Source organism: Spermophilus citellus, assembly GCF_964194105.1.
Source record: "Spermophilus citellus genome assembly, chromosome: 6".
NCBI lineage: Eukaryota > Metazoa > Chordata > Mammalia > Rodentia > Sciuridae > Spermophilus > Spermophilus citellus.
Genome location: NC_138187.1, coordinates 31,751,777 through 31,771,797, shown reverse-complemented (window position 1 = coordinate 31,771,797; position 20,021 = coordinate 31,751,777). Strand labels below are relative to the sequence as shown.

The following is a 20,021-nucleotide window of genomic DNA, read 5'->3' as shown; positions in this document are numbered from 1 at the left end:
ACATATCACCATGACAATAGTGGAAACACTACTCATATTCCTGATTGAAAATTATTATCTTAAATTTTATTATCAAGAATATAGGTAACTTATAAATTTTCTTGTAAAATTTAACATTATTGATTTTTAAATTTAGAAAAATAGAAAAACTATGGATTCTTAATATGATTTTCTTAAAATAAGTCATGTTTGGTGATGACAGAAGCATCACCAAAAGCATTTTATTAAAGTGAAAAGTAAGACAAGAATGTTCATTAGCATACTACTACTTAATTCTAGAAATTACAGGCAATATATTCAGCCAATAAAAAAAGAACATGTGTGGCAATTTGGGGGGGGGGGTTACTGGGGATTGAATTCAGGGACACTAGAACACTGAGCCACATCCCCAGCCCTATTTTGTATTTTATTTAGAGACAGGGTCTCACTGAGTTGCTTAGTGCCTCGCTGTTGCTGAGGCTGGCTCCCTCCAATGTCAATCAAATGCATATCCTTAATGTCTCATGAAATTACCACTATTTTGTCCTTATTATTCCAACCTAATGAAAGCATATATGCTTCACCCTCCTGAGTACTAAATGCCCAAGAACTCAAGTCCTAACAGACAATCTTTTCCCAATCACTTTTAAATGAACTCAAATAATAGTCTTAGTTTTTTCTATTAAGTTTTACAATTAATAATGGTTTGCCCAAAGACAAACCTAGGAAAGAAAACCTCAGGCCAATACCCCTAAAGATAATGTACTGGAGTGAAAAAATACATAGGAAAGGGGTAACACATTCTTATTTCATATGATTTCAAGGACATAAAATATTGATAAATAACATTCAAAAACACATTAAGAAAGCAATGTACCATGGGGCTGGGATTGTGGCTCAGAGGTAGGGCGCTCCCCTGCCATGTGTGAGGCACTGAGTTTGATCCTCAGCACCACATAAAAATAAAATAATAAAGATATTATGTCCACTTATAACTAAAAAGTAAATATTTTTTTAAAAAGTAATGTATCATGAATCAACAAATGCAATTTACCACATAAAACATAGTTAACAACAAGACTCAAATGATTATCTGAAAATAATGCAGAAAACTATTTGAAAAACTTCACTATCCACCTATGTTTACAACACTAGAGAAACAAGGGATAGAAGGAAGTTACCTCAACATTGTAAAGTTATATTAAACAAACCCAATACCAACATCATTCTGAATTGGGGGGGAAATCATTTTCTCTAAAAACAGAAAACAAAAGAGATGCTTATTTTCACTATTCCTATTCCGTATAGTCCTTGAAACTCTTGCCAGAGCAATAAGGCAAGAGGAGAAAAAGGAATACAAAATGGGAAAGTAGAGCTCATATTATCTTTGCTTGCGAACAACCTGATCCTATATTTAGAAGAACAAAAAACTCCACAAAAGGTTTCTAGAGCTCATAGATTAATTCAGTAAAATACAGGATACAGGTCAATAATAATAAATCAATTGCATTCTTATACTCCAAGGATGAATCTGCTGAAAAATAAATTAGGAAAACTAACCCATTTACAATAACCTCAAAAGACACTTGGAAATAAATCTAACAAAGGAGGTAAAAGATGTATACAAAACCAAATAAACAACAACAACAAAAACAAACTATGAAACACTGAAGAAAGAAATTGTGAACCCCTTAGAAGAACTACCTGCCATGTACTTGGATAGATACAATGAATATTTCAAAATGACCATACTACCAAAGCATTAGAAAGCATTAGAAAGGTTTAATGCAGTCTTCATCTAAATACCAATGACATTCCTCAGAGAACTGGGAAAAAAACTGTCCTACAATTAATGTGGAAAAATAAGCCAAAGAACACTGAGCAAGAAGTACAATGTTGTAGGCAAAACAATACTGGATTTGAAATTATACTACAGAGCTATAGTAACAAAGCAAAAAACAAATAAGCAAACAAACAAAACATGGTATTGGCACCAAAACCAACATGAAGACCAATGGAATAGAATAGAAAAAAATCCACCTAGATACAGTCATCTGATAGTTAACAAAGAGGCCACAAACATACATTGGAGTGAAGACAGCCTTAAACAAATAATGTTGGTCAAACTAGATATTCACATGTAGAAGAATTAAACTTGATCCCTTTCTCTCACTCTGCACAAAAGGTGATTTAAAGTAGACAAATGATTTAGCTATTAGACTAGAAAATCTACAACAAATAGAAGAAAATGTAGGCCCAACACCTTAGCATGTTTGTACAGGCACCTATTTCCTTAACAAGATTTCCAAAACACAAGAAATAAAATCAAGAATCAAAATGTGGACAGCATCAAATTAAAAAGCTTCTGCACAGCAAAAGAAACAAGAGCATGAAGAGAGAGCCTACAGAATGAAAGATTTTTGTCACCTGCTTCTCAGAGAGGGGATCAATATCCAGAATATATAAAGAACTCAATAAACTTAACAATAAATAAATAAATAACCAACCTACTTAATAAATGGGCAAAAGCCACTAAATGGGCATTTCTAAAAAAAAAGAAATACAAGTGTCCAAAAAATAAATGAAAAAAATATTAAATCTCTCCAGCAATCAGCAAAATGCATATTATAACTACATTGAGATTTAATTTCACCCCATTCAGAATAACAATTATCAAGAATACAAATAATAATAAATGCTGGTGAGGATGTGGGGAAATGTTATATATTGTTGGTTGGACTGCAAATTGGTGTAACCATTCTAGAAAGTAGTACGGATATGTCTCAAAAAGCCAGGAATGGAACCAACATATGATCCAGCTATCTCACTCTTCTGTATATATCCATAAGATCTAATATCAGCGTACTATAGTGACATAGCCACATCAATGTTTATAAGAGATCAATTCATAAGAGAGATGTTGTGGAATCATCCCAGATGCCCGTCAACATTTGAATGAATGAAGAAAAAAGAAATATATAAACAATGAAGTTTTACTAAGTCATGAAGAATATTGAAATTATGGCATTTGCTGGTACGCAGATGGAACTGGAGAACATCATACTGAATGAAAAAAAGCTTGACACAGAAAGTAAAAAGTCAAATGTTTTCTCTCATATGTGGAAACTATACAAAAATAAGAAAAAATGGGGATGAGGTGGATATCATGAAAATAGATGAGAGATCATTGGAGTAGAAGAATTTGATTGAGGGAAAGGAAGAAGGGACAGGAAAAGGCAAGAATGGTGAAATGAAACTGACCAAACTGTTCTGTGTATCTATATAAATATCATATAGTAATCTCACTTTTATATATGTCTATAACACATTAATTTTAAAAGATATAAATAAAGAGAAGAAAGCCCAGGATAGTGGAGGAAAGGTAACAGGGAAGAGAGCAGGGGAGTGAAAGAGGAAACAATAAGGACTGAATTGGAGCAAATTATATTCCATATATGTATGATTATGTCAAAATGAATCCCAATATTATGTTTATAATGCACTAATAAAAATATTTCAAAAAATATCTGATTATTCATCAAAAATAAGGATTATGTTTTATAGAATATATCAAATTCCTTATGTGATAGGACTATATTTTATTCAACCCATGTATTTTTCAGAACACTTAGTTTAGTACAAATTACATTAAAATCCATTTACATTAAATTATAATTTGGCTGAAAATTCATCCATAATATCTCTTGGTAATATGCATTTATATTTGAACATGGTGGTAGTTTTTTTTCCTTTGTGAAACTAAATGAGCAAGTATATTTTGCATCTAAAATTGCCCACTGCTTTATTGGAATGCTACCGTTTTTTTTTTTTCTCTAAAATCCTCTCTATTTGAAATATATCCATATCCAACTCTTTTCTTTTGCACAAGTGACTGTAATTTGACATTGGAGCAGAAATTACTACAAAAGGAAATAAAAGAAAAGATAGCTTCTTTCTTATTTTTTAAATAACAGCCAAAAAATGATAAGTTTGGTGAGATGTTTTATTTTTGTTATTATAGGATGTAAAGGAAAAAAGTCAACATAGTGTTTTTTTTTAATTTCTTCTAGAGTAGTACCAAATTTCAATTATCTAGTAAAGCAATAATATCTAGAACTGTAATAATGAGAATACTGTTGAAATTTTAAAATGTCCAAGTTAATATGATTGAAAAAAATGTGTACAAACAAACAAAAACTTCATGAAAATTCAAGCAATTAGGCATTAATGTTTGAAATTTGGCCATGGAAAACTACTATGACAACCTAAAAGTATGCTAGATGATATAAAGGTAGATATTTTTAATTGCATTTATAAATACATTTTCTTTGAAAATAGGTATTTCTAAATATATCATATAAGGGGGATGATATATGAAAATAATATAAAAGACAAATAGTCTCTTTTCCCTCTCTTTCAGTAGTATAAATTCATAATGCAGGTGTTTGTAATCACTATATTGATCTCATAAATATTTTCACCAATTTTAACAAATGGGAAAGTTCAGTCTGTTAAGGTCTTAGGAGATCCATAGATTTTAAATATTTTATGTTATAAGTAATATTTATTATTTATGGAAAAACTAAAATATTATATATTATATATCTTATTATTATTATTGCTATTATCATCATGTTACCTTTCTTTGCTAATACTCTGGACCTAATACTCTAGAACAGAAATTAAATTTTAGTAGTTTCCTTACGCTCTATGATTTGACACAGCTCCCATTATTTTAGATCCCACATACAATAAAGTACTGTAGAATAAACATGTTAATTATTAAACTTTACCTCTATAAAAGCATAGCTGATTGACTTCTCATGAAATGTTTTCACATTGTTTAGTTTCTAAAGTTTCCAAATGGGAAAGGTCTACTGGATAATCAATTTAGGAAGTACAATGTTCTAGAGATCTATATAACGGAAGTTTGATTAAGTTTTAAAATGCATTAATCTGAAATGTATGCAATTTCCCATTACTCAAATAGAAATCCCAAACTGGAGAACATCCCTAACAGGAGAAAATTTATTTTACCTATATCCTTGAATTCCTTTATCCTTTGGTTCATTGAAAGGATATTTATTAAAAACATCTTTGTTCCCAGCATTGTGCAAGATGTTGTGTGTACAATAGTGATGAAAAAAGACAGAAAATAAAGAAAGAAATTGACCTAGTGTTTACTTCAACAGAGCTTATAATTTGATGGAGTAAGGATTTTAAAAGTATAATTTAAAAGTTTATAATATGCTATGAAGGAAAAATCGGAATATTCTGAGATGATAAGAGGGTATAAGTTAGAAAGAGCAGTTATGGAAGACTTCCTTGAGGAAGTGACATTTAAACTGAAGCTATAGAGGAAAAGCAGATCAATAGTCATAGTGGGAGCATGAGAATGAGCAAGAAGAAACAAATGATAGAATTTAAATGTGGATACTATCCAGAGAACTGGCCATTCAGGACACAGACAACAGGCTTAATTCCAATAGCAGTCACAGGAGAGTGCATGAGAATTATTTTATGTAATCTTAAATTTAAAATAGCCTTCTTAGTACTAAATGAAGAAGGGAGACAAAAATAAGATGTAAAGAAAGGTATTGCAGAGGTATATGTAAAAGTTGGTGGTAACAATAGGAACAGAAAACAGGTAAAAGAGGAAAAATTGGGAGGATTCCATAATAGATTGGGAGACAGGAATAAATGGTAATGTGTCAAGAATAACAGTTTTACAGTTTGAGTGACTAAATGGAAGATGTTCCTTTTAGTAGAGGGGGAACACCATTCATTTGAACAAAATATGGATGTAAAAATATTTCAAATACAATTGAAGTCTGTAGCATGAATGAATAACCTGTAGAAGTAAAAATTATGCTTTTGTTTATTTTTTATTTTAGTGCAAAATGCCAAGATATGAAATTATATGTATATTAGTAAAATCAAATGGTTTAACCTATCAAAAATAAAGTTATGTACAATATATAAAGTTATGTAAAAATATATCTACATTTTTGTTGATAAAAATACCAAATTTGCTCTTTTAGTCCACCTAGTGTTTGCTAAAATAATAAACTCTACTAAGATATCAAATAAATATTTCTATCAAATTTTAAATATAACACACACACACACACACACACACACCAGAGGGGAAAAAATCATTTTCTTAAATAAACTGACAAAGTTTATGAAATGATTATATAGGCTTGTCTAATCTTCTTTAGAATTATGGAAATCAAAAAAAAATAACCTTAATATATGCTTTAAAATGCTATGATCATGTCTTCTCCACAAAGAACTAAATAAAATATGTGACACAAGGAGATTTCACAGATATGGTAGCAAGGAATATTGACAATCATGAATATTTCACATAGTTAATGAGAATGGTATAATAATAATGAGGTGACATATAAAAGATGTCATATGCAATGTGAACATGTATAGTAGTTTTTATAACATAGTAATTTAATATTTACAACACTCTTGTGAGATTCAGAAAAGACATGGTAACCCATAAATATATACAATTTTGGGTTTTATGCCTAAGGTAAATAATACATTTAAATTTTAAATGAAGAGAAGATTAAACTGTCCAAAGTCATGTTAACAGAGAACAGACAGGCATGAGTGGTGAGAAAATGAACTGAAGGGACTAATTCTATGAAATGGGCCCACTGTGATGATTCCAACATGCTTTCTTTTTAAAAAACAGTAATTTATCTGTGGCCTGGCTTCAGTTGACATGATTTTTTATATTCCTTAGTAAATCACCTGTTATCTGCAGGAGAAATGCAGGCCTGAAATAATTCCAATAAGAATACAAGTTATCATGAAATGAGAATTTTGAGACCCTTTCACAGACCACTTACCAGCTCAGGGAAATAAGGATAATTCCCTCTTGAATACAAAGTTTGTACAGATTCCAATTAGAATTGGTTACCATGGGCCAGAGTCACCTAAAGTGATCATGGCAATAGGAACTTGAAAGTCTAATATCATCCTGCTTGCTCCCTCTTTCTGCAGACCCTTAAGGTCAGAAGAGCCATCACAGGACCCCCCAAAGAAAAAGGTATCTTTGTCTCTTATGTGGTTATTTTGCTCAGCCCAGTTCCCCTGAAGTGACCCTGAGTGTTTTTGTCACAGGGAATGGGACACCATCACTTCTAATAAATTCAGGTCTGTTACTCTGAGTGACGTGTCTGATATCTTTCTGAAATGATCATAAGAAGTAGGATTGAAAGGGAAGCCCCTCCCTTGCCTCAGTTTTCTAGAAGGCCCCAGCCCTATAACAATGTAAGTGTGCAAAGGACAGGGAGGGACACAATGAGCTAGTCTAGTTCCTAAATCTATTTTCTTAGATTAAATTCAACATAAGTTTCAACATTTATAAACTCTGGAAATCTGAATCAATTATCATCATATACATTCAAGTTTTTCTAAAAAACTAGATTGTGAAAAAAAAATATTTTCAAAGTTTTTCTAGCTCTAATAATCCATGATCCATGATAAATCATAATTAAGGACATATATCAAATATCTATAATTTAAAATATTTATCCATAATAAAAGCAGGAAGATGTACCTTGCCTGAAGATGTGAAATTAGAGATCATTGTAATAAAGAGCCATGTGAGACAATACTTTATGACAGAGCAAATTCTGTCTGAAATAAAAGAGAACACATTTCTAGAATGAGGTTCTTTCTAAACTGAAGCTGCTTTGAGGGAATTAAATTAAATTGATATTAGGCAGATCCCTACTATATACAATTTTGCAATTTTATATACTATATACCGTTTTATATATTATATACTATTTTGCAAACTACTGGCAATTAGAAGCCTTTAAGAATTCCTGTCCTAAAGAATTTATAGGTCGGTAGAGAACATCATGGTAAATGATATAAGTCAAATTCAGAAAATCAAAGGTCAAATGTTTTCTTTCATTTACAGAAGCTAGATTAAAATGAGGAGGAAACAGAAGAGGGTGGGGTGGAATCCCATGAAAATAGAAAAGAGATTATTGGAGTAGAAGAAAGGAATTGAGGAAGAGGGAGAAGAGACAAAAAATGGAAGAATTGCACAATGAAACTGATCAAATTACCCCATGTCCATATATGAATATACCACAACATGTATAAATTCTGGAAATCTGAATCAATTATCATCATATACATTCAAGTAGTTTGGCCATTTAATTTGGTAACAAGCTGCCAAACTATATTCAAAAGTGTTTGTATCAGGGCTAGGGATTTAGCTCAGTTGGTAGAGTGCTTACCTCATATGCATAAGGCCCTGGGTTCAATCCCCAGCACCAGGAAAATAAGAAGCCTTTATGGATATCTATAGTAAACTAATTTTAAAAAACTACATATAAAGAGAAGAAAAAACAGTAGAGAAAGGAGAAAGGAGGTAGGGAAGGGAGGACAGAAAAGGGAAGTAATGGGGACTGATTGGAATGAATTATATTCTGTGCCTGCAAAGTTATGTCAAAATGAATTTTCCAAAATTATGTAAAACTGTAATGCACAAATTAAAAAAAAAAAGATTTATTTTACTATAAGGTAAATGGGTATGTGAAAGTTAATAATTTAATAAAACATATGAGAGATATAGTTGGAAGCTAGATATGTGGAAGCAAGATGGAAACAATGATTTCCATTTCCTAGAATATGAAAAAGGCTTATTACAGAATTAACAATTTAACTATGTCTTAAAGAACAAAAAATAACATAAAACTTTAATAATACATTAAAACATGAGCAAGATGTCAATAGTTATATAAAATGAAAGATATTCCATTATAAAACAAAACAAAACTCTATATGCTCTTAAAGTCAATAACATGGAGAAGTACAGAAGGAGTTGGAAAAAAATTTTGACTATCCTTGGCTGATGTTCTTGGCTGTTATGTGTGGAATTTGAACCATACATTTATCAGAGTTTCCAGAAGGATGGGGATCTGCTCTGACTTAGTTTCAGAATAATCATTTGGAGTAATGCAATGGAGAATACTGTGAAATAAACTTACTGCCTATCAGAGTACCATTAAAATTTATGACAGTCATGGGCTTAGAAAAAAATTATGGTATATATGCAAAATGGCACAAATACTTTTATTTTCCTGGTGCTGGGGATTGAACCCAGGGCCTTATGCATATGAGGTAAGCACTCTACCAACTGAGCTAAATCCCTAGCCCTGATACAAACACTTTTGAATATAGTTTGGCAGCTTGTTACCAAATTAAATGGCCAAACTACCAAAAGTGCTATACTGTTCAATGAAAATTTCTATTAAATTTCCAATGACGTTTTTCACAGAAATAGAAAAATCAGTTATGAAATTCATTTGGAAAAGTAAGAGACCCAAAATAGTTAAAGCAATCTTTAATGAGAAAGCAAAGTAGAAAACATCACACTACTATACCTCAAATTATACTATAGGGCTATGATAACAAAACAGAATGGTACTGGCATCAAAATAAGCATGAAGACCATTGGAATAGAATAGAAGAAGCAGATACAAACCCACATAGATACAAGTTATCTGAAACTAGACAAAGTTGCCAAAAATGTTGGAGAAAAAAATTGCCTTTTAACAAATGGTGCTGGGAAAACTCAAAATCCATATGTAATAGATTGAAATTTAACTCCATGACTCACCCTGCAGAAAACTCAACTCACAGTAGACCAAAGACCTAGGAATTAGATCAGAAACCCTACAACTCCTAGAAGAAATTGTAGGCCCAACACTCCAACATATTAGCTCAGGAACTGCCTTTATTACAAGACTCTAAAGTACAAGACATAAAATTAGAAATAAATAAATGAATGGCACCAAAATAAAAAAAACTTCTTCACAGCAAAGGAAACAATTAGGAGCATGAAGAAGGAGCCTAAAGAATGGAAGAAAAATCTTTGCACCTGTCTCTCAGATTGGATGTTAATATCTAGGATATATAAAGGACTCAAACAACTTAACATAAAAAAAAAATGATTCAACTAATAAATGAGCAAAGGAAATAAACAATTCTCAAAAGAAGAAATGCAAAGGATCAACAAATATATGAAAAGTGTTCAACATCACTAGCAATTAAAAAATGCAAATTATAACTACATTGAGATTTCATCTCACTCCAGTCAGAATGACAATTATCAAGAATATCAGTAAAAATAGATATTGGTGAGAATGTAGGGGGAAGGGTACACTGATACATTGTTTGTGGGACTGCAAATTGGTGCAACTACTCTGGAAAACAGTATGAAGTGTCCTCAAAAAAAACTAGGACTAAACCCACCATATGACCTGGTATATATCCAAAGAATTTGAAATCAGCATACTACAGTAATACATCAATGTTTATAATAGCTCGATTCACAATAGCTATTCTATGGAGTCAATTTAGGTGTCCTTCAACAGATGAATGGACAAAGAAATTGTGGTACATATACACAATGGATTATTACTCAGCTATCAGGAAGAATGACTTTGGGACATTTGCCAGTAAATGGATGGATTGGAGACTATCATGCTAAATGAAATAAGCCAATTCCCCCCACCAAAACAATGGCTAAATGTTTTCTCTGATATGTGGAGGCTAACACACAATAAAGTGGGGGGAGATAAGAGAAGTTTTGTGGATAAGACAAAGGGGAATGAAGGGAAGGGAGAAGGAATGGGATAGGGAACAATAGTAGAATGAATTGGACCTAACATTCCTGTATATATGTATATGCATATAGCACAGTGAATCTCACCATTGTGTACAACCACAAGACATTAATTTTTTAATATTTATTTTTTAATTTTAGGTGGACACAATATCTTTATTTTATTTTTATGTGGTGCTGAGAACCCAACCCAGTGCCTCACGCATTATAGGCGAGCCTGCTACCACTTGAGCCACAACCCCAGCCTAACATTAATTTTTTAAAAAGTATAATTAAATAGAAAGATGAGTAGAGTAGATGGAAGGGAATAGAAAGTGAGAGGAAAGGAGGGAAAGAGAGACCCTGGAGACTGAATTAGAACAAATTATAATCCATGCTTTTATAATTATATCAAAATAAATTTTATTATCATGTAAAACCAAAAAGAATCAATAAAAAAATAGAAACAAACACTAAACATGGTCTTAGCATACGTTTCAGAAATCCTACTTCATGTTATTTACAGAAGGGAATTGATAATATTACTGCTTAAAAACTGCATAAGACATTTATAGTAGGTTTATTGATAATTGATAAAAAAGTGAAAGTTACAAAGATATTCTTCAGTAAGAGAAGGAATAGACATTGTGTGATATATTGAGATAATGCATTTTATTCACCATTAAAAGAAATACGTTATCAAGCCATGAAGAGACATGGAGAAAGCTTTAATGCATATTATAAAGTGAAAGAAGTCAATCTGGAAAGGGTACCTGTTGTATCTTGTTCTGAAAAAGGCAAAACCATACAGACAGTAAAAAAATTCAGTTGTTGTCAAGAAGTGGTGGGGGAGGACTGAAAAGGGAAAGAACAGGATTTTTAGGGCAGTGCAACTACTTTGTATGATACTATAATGTTATATGCACATTAGGATGCATTAGTAAAAACATAGAAACTGCAAAATACCAAGAGTAAATACTAATCTAAACTGCAGAATTTGAAAGATTAAAAAATATCAGTGTAAGCTCATCAATTGTGTCAAATGAACCACTCTGGTAGAGGGTGTGGATAACAGGGGAGGCAGGGAATGTATCAGAAAACTCTGTACCTTCCATCACTTTTGTTGTGAACTCAAAGTTTCTCTAAAAATAAAGTCCTTTGTAAATAAAATAAAAGAAAATGATGACAGATATATTTTGAAGTAGAATCGCAGGATGGATCAGGTGGTAAGAAAAGGTATTTCTCTATATATATATAGTAGCAGACAGGTAGAATGGGAGTCTAAGATTTAATGCACAACATGAGTACTATAACTAGTGTAATACTGCCTTAGGGTTAAAAAAAGATAGAAATTTCATAATCTGAAAAATAATAAGAAGGTATGCAGTAGGTGAAGGATGCAAATACAACTACATCTCCTAAGGACTAGAGGGGTGCTTCATAATATAATCACCTCCAAAGAGGGCCAGAAAGATAATGGATTAGTTAACTTCTCTTGGGTATATACAGTGTGAAGTGCTTGTCAAAACTACGCATGGTCAAGTTCAACAGACTTCTGTGATGTCAGCTCAATGCTCAGGACAGGGTTACCAGAGGGAATTTCACTTTGAGTGACATGGGTATATATGGAGGTACTACATGAAAATTTTGGAGTAGAGGAAAGAGAGAGCTAGAAGCAGATTTTAAAGGAATATTAACATTCAAAGCATGAGAATTGAACAACAATAACATGGCTCAGCCTGCAGAGATGTAGCTTGAGAACTAAGGGAGTTTTCGATAAATTTGAGAATCCACATAAGTTTCAAATAGATTAATGAATGAGAAATGCTTTTGAGTTTGATACATATAGAATAGACAAACATTATATATGATTTTATATGACGTTAGTGGTGTGATATGAGTGAAATCCAGATTGGATAGATAGACACAGACAGAAGAGATAGAAAACAAAGAGACAACTACATATATGTTGGCACTGGGATTGATTGACAAATTTAGATAATTTTGTCATTGAGGTGAAGAATCAGTGATAGTTGCATTCCAGAGCTTCATCTGTGAGAAATGTTTATACAAAGGCTAATAATCCAGTTACAGTTTCAGATATGGGAGTAAAGGTACTGCTTTAAGATAATGTTTATCTTAGTTTCAATTCATCACATATAAAAATCAGAATCACTTTGGTCCTTTTCACAATAATCGAGCATAAGAGATATACAAAAACTCAGTGGTATAATTTATAGCTTATAGTTTTCAACATGGACCTGGTAACATGTTTGTGACAAATCTATCCACTTCCTATGAGCAATGACAGTTTTTTTGTAGTAAGAAAATAGTGGACTACAGGAATTTAGTGTGCACTCACATCAGGCCAAAATAATCTCATGTATATGTTGAGAATGACATTACAATAATTAAAACATGTTATCCAACCCTCTTTTTTTCTGTAGAGTGCTCATTATCACCCTCGTTTCTAATATTTTCACTCTTTTTTTATTTTAAGATTACTAACCAAAAAGAAAACTAATTGATCTTCTTTGGGGTCAGTGAGGTTAATGAGCAGAAGGAAGTGTAGCATAGCAACCAATGTCATGACCCTAAAAGGGCTTTTGCCAATCACAGTTCTAAACCATTGTGCTTTGTTTTAATTTTTTCTCTCAATGGGAAATCCATTTCATTTTATTTCTGGGCTCCTGCAGGATGATTGATAGCCAAACATTCATTTACCTCATACCAGGAATAACATTAAAAATACTAATTATAAAGTTTAATTTCTTGACTTTTAAATATTTTTTTAAATGCAGGCAGACAGACACAAACAACAATTTATATCTGCATAATTCAGGAAAATGTATAAAATGTAAATCTTTAAATGCAAAGCAAGATCTGTTTTATAAAGTGATCCATAAGGGAAATTAACTTTTGTAGCTTCAAATGTCATAAAAAAGCTTTTGATCCCTTAAGGCAAACGTTTTTGAGATACAGTTCCACCACATAATTATGATCGTTTTCATAGTTACATTTTCTAGTTCCCTGCTGGCTGTTTTTCTATATAAACTTAGTTTTATTTCCAATTATATCATTATAGAGAAGACTATCAGGTTTAATTAAATAAGAACATGAAAATAATTGTCATTCCTTTATTTGTATAGACTATAATTTGGCTACCTAAGGTAGATTATCCCATAAAGAAAAATGTAATTCTCTTAGTCCATCAATTAACTACAAATAAAGCCCAGTGCATTTATAAATTCTCACTCATTCATATTTTCTTTCACTTATTTCTTGATTGTATGTTGGCCTTCCTTTCTTTCATTTTCGAATAAAGATTTATTAATCATTTATTATATAAATCATTGATATGTGAGAGGATGTATGGATATAGTTTCTATTGACATAAAAATGAATTAATTACAATCCTGCCCTTAAAATAAATGTGTAAAACAGTTAAATTATTTCAAATCAAATACAAACAAGTCAAATAGCTGTTTATAATAGTGACTTCATTCTACTTTAGAGTCCATGTAGACATATATATGTATATTTACTTGAAAAGTGAGCATCAATTTAAAGTCATTTTAGCTAAATTAAGCCATATAAGTCTGAAATTCATTTTTCTTTCTAAAATTCTTTTATAGTTTTAGATGGACAGAATGCCCTTATTTTATTTTATTATTGTTTTTTTTTTAATGTGGTGCTGAGGATCGAACCCAGCACCACAACGCATGCTAGCCAAGTGCTCTGCCACTGAGCTACAGCCCCAGCCCTCACTTTTATTTCTTAAGTGATTTCTTAATACATTGTGCAATGTCCATGGAAATAACTGCTTTGTGCATATCCTTACATCATATGGGTACTTACCTGTATGACACTGTCTCCTGCGCTCATGTCTGTGTATACATAGACATCATAGGATATTTCTGGGAAGGTTGGAGTATTGTCATTTGCATCCATCACTCGAATATTGACAATAACTGGCTCGCTTTCTTGTACTCCATCAAATGCTGTTATCTTTAGAGGAAGAAAAATACACTTAATGGAGAACTCATGCAAGTTTAAATAGTACAGAATCCACTCTTACAACTTAATGAGTTTTTAATAAGTGATTTACAATTTTAAAAGGGTGCTAAGATGTTTTGTTGATGAAAGGAAGTAATAAAAATATATACGCATATATTCAAGTGTTTTAATGTACTAAAAAGAAATTATTAAGGATCCTGTTCTACTATTAACACATTCCACTGAAAGCACATTTTAAATAAGGGGATATGCATAATATCTTGGAGCCTTAAAGTGAACCAATAACATTACTGATTCCTTAGAGCTAAATAGAAAATAATCCTTAAAATATAATTGGAAATATTCTTCATGTTTAGATGTTTTAAATATAATATTGTGTAATATTACAATATAATACCTACTTTTTTACTGGAGCATTTTAATTATACAGAACAATGAGTTTCTCTGCAGCATATCTGTACATGAAAATAACATAGTTGGCTTATATCCCTGCCCCCATTCTTCCTCCTTGCCCTCCCTCTTACTCTTCCACCCCTCCCTCTTATCTAATAGTCTCTACTATTTTCATATTGTCTTTTTTTCCCCTTAGATACAATAGTTACTTTCTTAGTTAACATGTTTTTATCAGACAAGAAATTTGGTACATTAGATATGTTACATTATATTCTAGAAATTCACAAAATGATAATTTTAAAAGGCTCATTAACATTTGCTACTAGTGCTAATTACATTATTAAAAATTTGAAAACTCAATAATTGTTAATGTGTTATTGGATTAATTTAGTTTCTCTGATAGTTTCTTTTTCAAGGACCTATTGTATATTTATTTCTTTCATTTGTATTGTGGTGGGGTAGTGGTTGCAGAACATTTTGGTAACATAAAACAAGTTTGGAAAGATTGTAAGCATGATGGAAAAAGGAATTCAAAATATAATATACCAAAAATTTTAAAAATTGATCCATTTTTAATAACTATAGTATATACATTAGTGTTCTATAAATGTGTAATAAAGGGGTTCTCCTTGATTTTTCTCCACTTAAAAAAATAATTGAGAGTGCGTGACAATCAAAATCAATTCTACAAGTATCAGACATCCATTCTTGTGAGAATGGCTTCTGGAATCAACTATGTGTCTAATAAGGTTTAGACACATAACTAATTGTCAAATAAGATTTTCTAGAAGTTCCAGTCTTTTGATGTGTAGGCCTGTCCAGAAAGAAATCCCAAGTTCAATAACTTGCATCTGTTATCTGTTCATCTTTTCTTACACTTTTTTGAAGGATCTGACGTAGTTTTTAGATCTGTATTTATGTCTTAACCTTATTATACTAGTCTGTGTGTGTGTGTGTGTGTGTGTGTGTGTGTGTGTTTCTACTTCATGATAAATATGTGCAATCACAACTTTAATAATATTCACTCCCAAACCTTGATTAATCTACCCCAACCCATGATTTCTCTATGCTATTGACATTTGGGCTGGATAGTTTTTGGTAAGGGGTGTTCGGTGTGTCATAAGATTTTCAGAACCATATTTTTGTATCTACCCATTAGAGGCCAGTAGCACTCCCTTCCGTTGTGACAACCAGAAATGCCTCCATATGTTACAAAACATTCTCTGAATGTAAAAAAAAATCCTCAGTTGAGAATTACTAGCCTAACCCTATGACAAAATTAAAAATACAACAAAAAGTTTAAGACAGGATTATTTGGTGAATTCTAGTTTATATTATTAATTTTTAGTGTATGGTGAAGACTGAAGAAGTGTTTTCCTTTTGTGGGGAAAATATTAATGTAGCTACACAAATTTACATACTGAAAAAGGTGAGATACATATGAAGAATTTTTTGCAATTGATATTTTCTTCAATGTTACCTGAAATATTGAGGTTTTCTCTTCAAATCATAGACCTTGTCAATTTTAACCAGACATCTCTTTCCATTTCAAACAGACAGAAGACATTTACATGCATATATATGAAATTTTTTACCAAAAATGTATAAGTTTGCTGTTCTTCCCTGTCCACTGGTTGCAGCAGGGTGAGGTAGCGAGTGACACCAGTCTGCGTGACAGTGAAGACTTGTGTGTAGTCATTCAGAAAAAGGTGAAGCTCTGGGTCTTTTGTCTTAAAAAAAAGTTCATTGTTGAAAAGTTGATTACATAATGTGGCTATTAGTTTAATTACCTAAAAATTAATTTTTAATGTTTGTTACAAAAATATATGTACAACTGTATTAAGATTTACTAAGAAAAAAAGAGATGTTAATAGATATTTACTCATGAATAATCTAAGGTGGTCAAAAAATGGTGACCCTTAGTGTGAAATGCAGAATATTTTAAAATATGTACTAGAAGACTGGAGACGTAGCGGAGAGGTACAGAGGTTGCCTAGCATGCACAGGAACAAAAGTTCAAGCCCTCGTATTGAAAAACTATTTTTAAAAGAAAAATATTGCTGTAATTAATATCAAAAAAACAAGGAAAAGAATAAAAAGAATAGAAAGCAATCCAATTGAATATATTCTTACTTACTACTTAATATCAATATTTTCCATAACTTTATTGGATCCAAGAAATAAGAAATAAATGTAAGAAAAGGAAATTGGAGCCCAGAAGTTTAGTTATAAGATTTTACAGTTACTTCATTTGTAGTAATAAACTGCTCATATCTTGTTCAAGGTTTAATGTAAAATAGGAATAAAATCAGTTATGTATTATTCATTATCCATAAATATAATGCTTTCTCCTCATTTTACTATTGCAAAGGTTTTTCAAAGGGAAACATAACACTTATTTTAATTAAAATATTTCAGATTATTTTTTTTAAATATGAATTTAACACAGGTATTTATTAAGAGAGCCTGGAAAAAATGATAATGCATATTGAGGTTCAAGCATATTCAAAGGTTCAAGAATAAGAGATAATTAACTTGGCACAGAAAATTCTTCACAATTTTATTGCCAACACTGAATGATAATTATTCTCTGCAATTCAGAGAAAAAACAGATATAAAACAAGGACACTTGGATTGGTATATGTGTAGTGGGAAGGGAAAGCAGTTGGGGCAAACAAAATGTGAATATTGAGAGAGTGGAATATGAAGAAGACTATGAAAAATAAAAATGTATAATACAGGGAGCTAAGGTATCTTTATGGATATGATACCTTTTAAAATACTATGAATAGTATGATGTGAAACACAGTTTCATAAGAAAGAACTTTTTTTCTAAGTCTAGTATCAAGGACATAGGACAGAGCAGAGAGTAACGGATTGTTAAAAATATGTTCGTTTGGAAATAAAACCAGGATTCGCATTTTTAAATTTTCTATGTGAAAAAAGAAAGTTGTAAAACCCATTAATACAATTAAAAGTGGGCACACTTTAAACCACACTATACTTTAACTTGTAAAAATTTTCAAAACTGAAATGTGTATTTCTTTAAAAAATTAAAAATGAATAATTTCATTTGAACATGAAGTTATGCATTCATAATATCTCATTTTGTGGTAATTTCTGTGTCCATGATTTTGATTTAAGATTTATCTCCAAATAATGCAAAAATTAATGCTAAAGGTAACAGCTTCCATTGGTCTGCATATTACAAAGTAGTCACATACATTAAAATACAATGGGCAAGAGATCTTACAATCTGATATTTTCAAACAGGTATTTCAGACATTTGCATTTTAATGTCATGAGATCAATTTAAGGTATGGATAGAAAGTGGGTTATTTTGAATAATCAAATATGATACTCAATTTTTAAAATAGAATTATTTATTTATAAAAGTAACGTTTTGAACCACATTATAGAAGATTCTCATTATTTTGTTACACTTTACTGTCAGGATGAAATTCAATTATTACTTCAAAGATGATCAAAAATATTAGCATTCATCAATATCAAAATAAATAGCATGTATTTTTCCTCAATTTTCTTAACATCACAACAATGCATCTAATACACTTCATATTACTAATAACTTTAAGGTACAGTAATACATAGTAGCAAGTTTTGCTATGTGGCTTGTTTACTATTTCTTTTTTTCTTTTTGTACAAATCCTTTAATATTTCTTTATTTACTTAATACTTTAATTATCTTTTAATTTCTTTTCTTCCATTCAACTGTAGCCCCTACCAAATTAGCTAGATATATTCCTTCCTATACTTATGAGCTTTTTAAACATTTTACTGTGTCAGGTGTTATAATATTATAATACTTCACTGAGTTGTAAGCAACTGTGTGTATGTGTGTGGCTATAGTCTATTGCGGTATGTCACAAAGGGAATCATTTTGTTTTATCAATTATCTGAAAATCCTAAGATTTCATTGTCAAATGTTTCTATTTAAAATGATACACAAATTTGATAATCTATAAAGTGTCTCATATTGAATAACAAAGATATTAAATCTTTTGATAATTTGTTTCTCAACTTCTTGACTTCTCTTATAGTAACTAGCAAGACACCAATAAATACATCCTCTATGATTACAGATTGTTATTTCTTTTTTATTTTATTTTATTTTATTTTTTTATTGTTGGTAGATTTTTATTTTTTAAAAAAGAGATAATGTAATATATAAAATTAGAAGTATACATGACCTTTCATAAATCATTTTAATTTATTTTACACAGTTAATCTATGATTGAAATAGAACTCTTTGATATTTATATTTACTTAAAATAGTAGATTTTATATGTATGTATGTATGTGTACATACATACACACATAGATGTATATATCATACACAGATGCTATTGGTGAGTATCTTGATGTTTAAGTACAAAAACTTAAGACGTATTTGGAAATTTTCAGCAAAATATAATTCAAAGTTTAATATTTTAGCTTGATTTTTAAAAAATAATACCACTTTCAAGAGTGATATGAGTGTTTAAGAAAGTATATTATGTTTTTATGCATTTTGTGAAAATTTTATGTAATATTAATATCAATTTTCAGTGTTCATGCATTGACATCAACAAAACTATTGTTTTGATTTACAGTATTTACAGTGGTTTTGCTGATCTTGACAAGTTCAGTTATGTAAAAAATTTAGTAAGGAACAATGTATATATGAAGTCAAATATCCTTCTTTCAAACCCTTTATAACTTTAAATCTTTCTTTGAAAAACTGTATCATAATATTCAGTTTGTATTTCATAAACATATTAGAACTTTATATTCCTATAATAAATGTGCTAAGTTCAGTCAACATTTCTATTTATATAACACATTTCAATTCATAGTTTTAAGTTTCATAAACTAGGATACAAGTAGAAAAATAATGATAGAGAATACATATCTTGTAGTAGTTGTGTCTGTTGGATTATTTAAAATGAATGGTAGTATTCTAAATCAATATATAAACAGATAA

General features: G+C 30.7%; 1 pseudogene across 1 annotated transcript in view; it reads right to left on the bottom strand.

Moving 5' to 3' along the window:
* The window catches only part of LOC308651214 (cytochrome P450 3A9-like), a 596,726-nt pseudogene that overhangs the window by 109,184 nt on the left and 467,521 nt on the right, over positions 1 to 20,021 (bottom strand). The gene's annotated exons all lie outside the window — the stretch shown is intronic.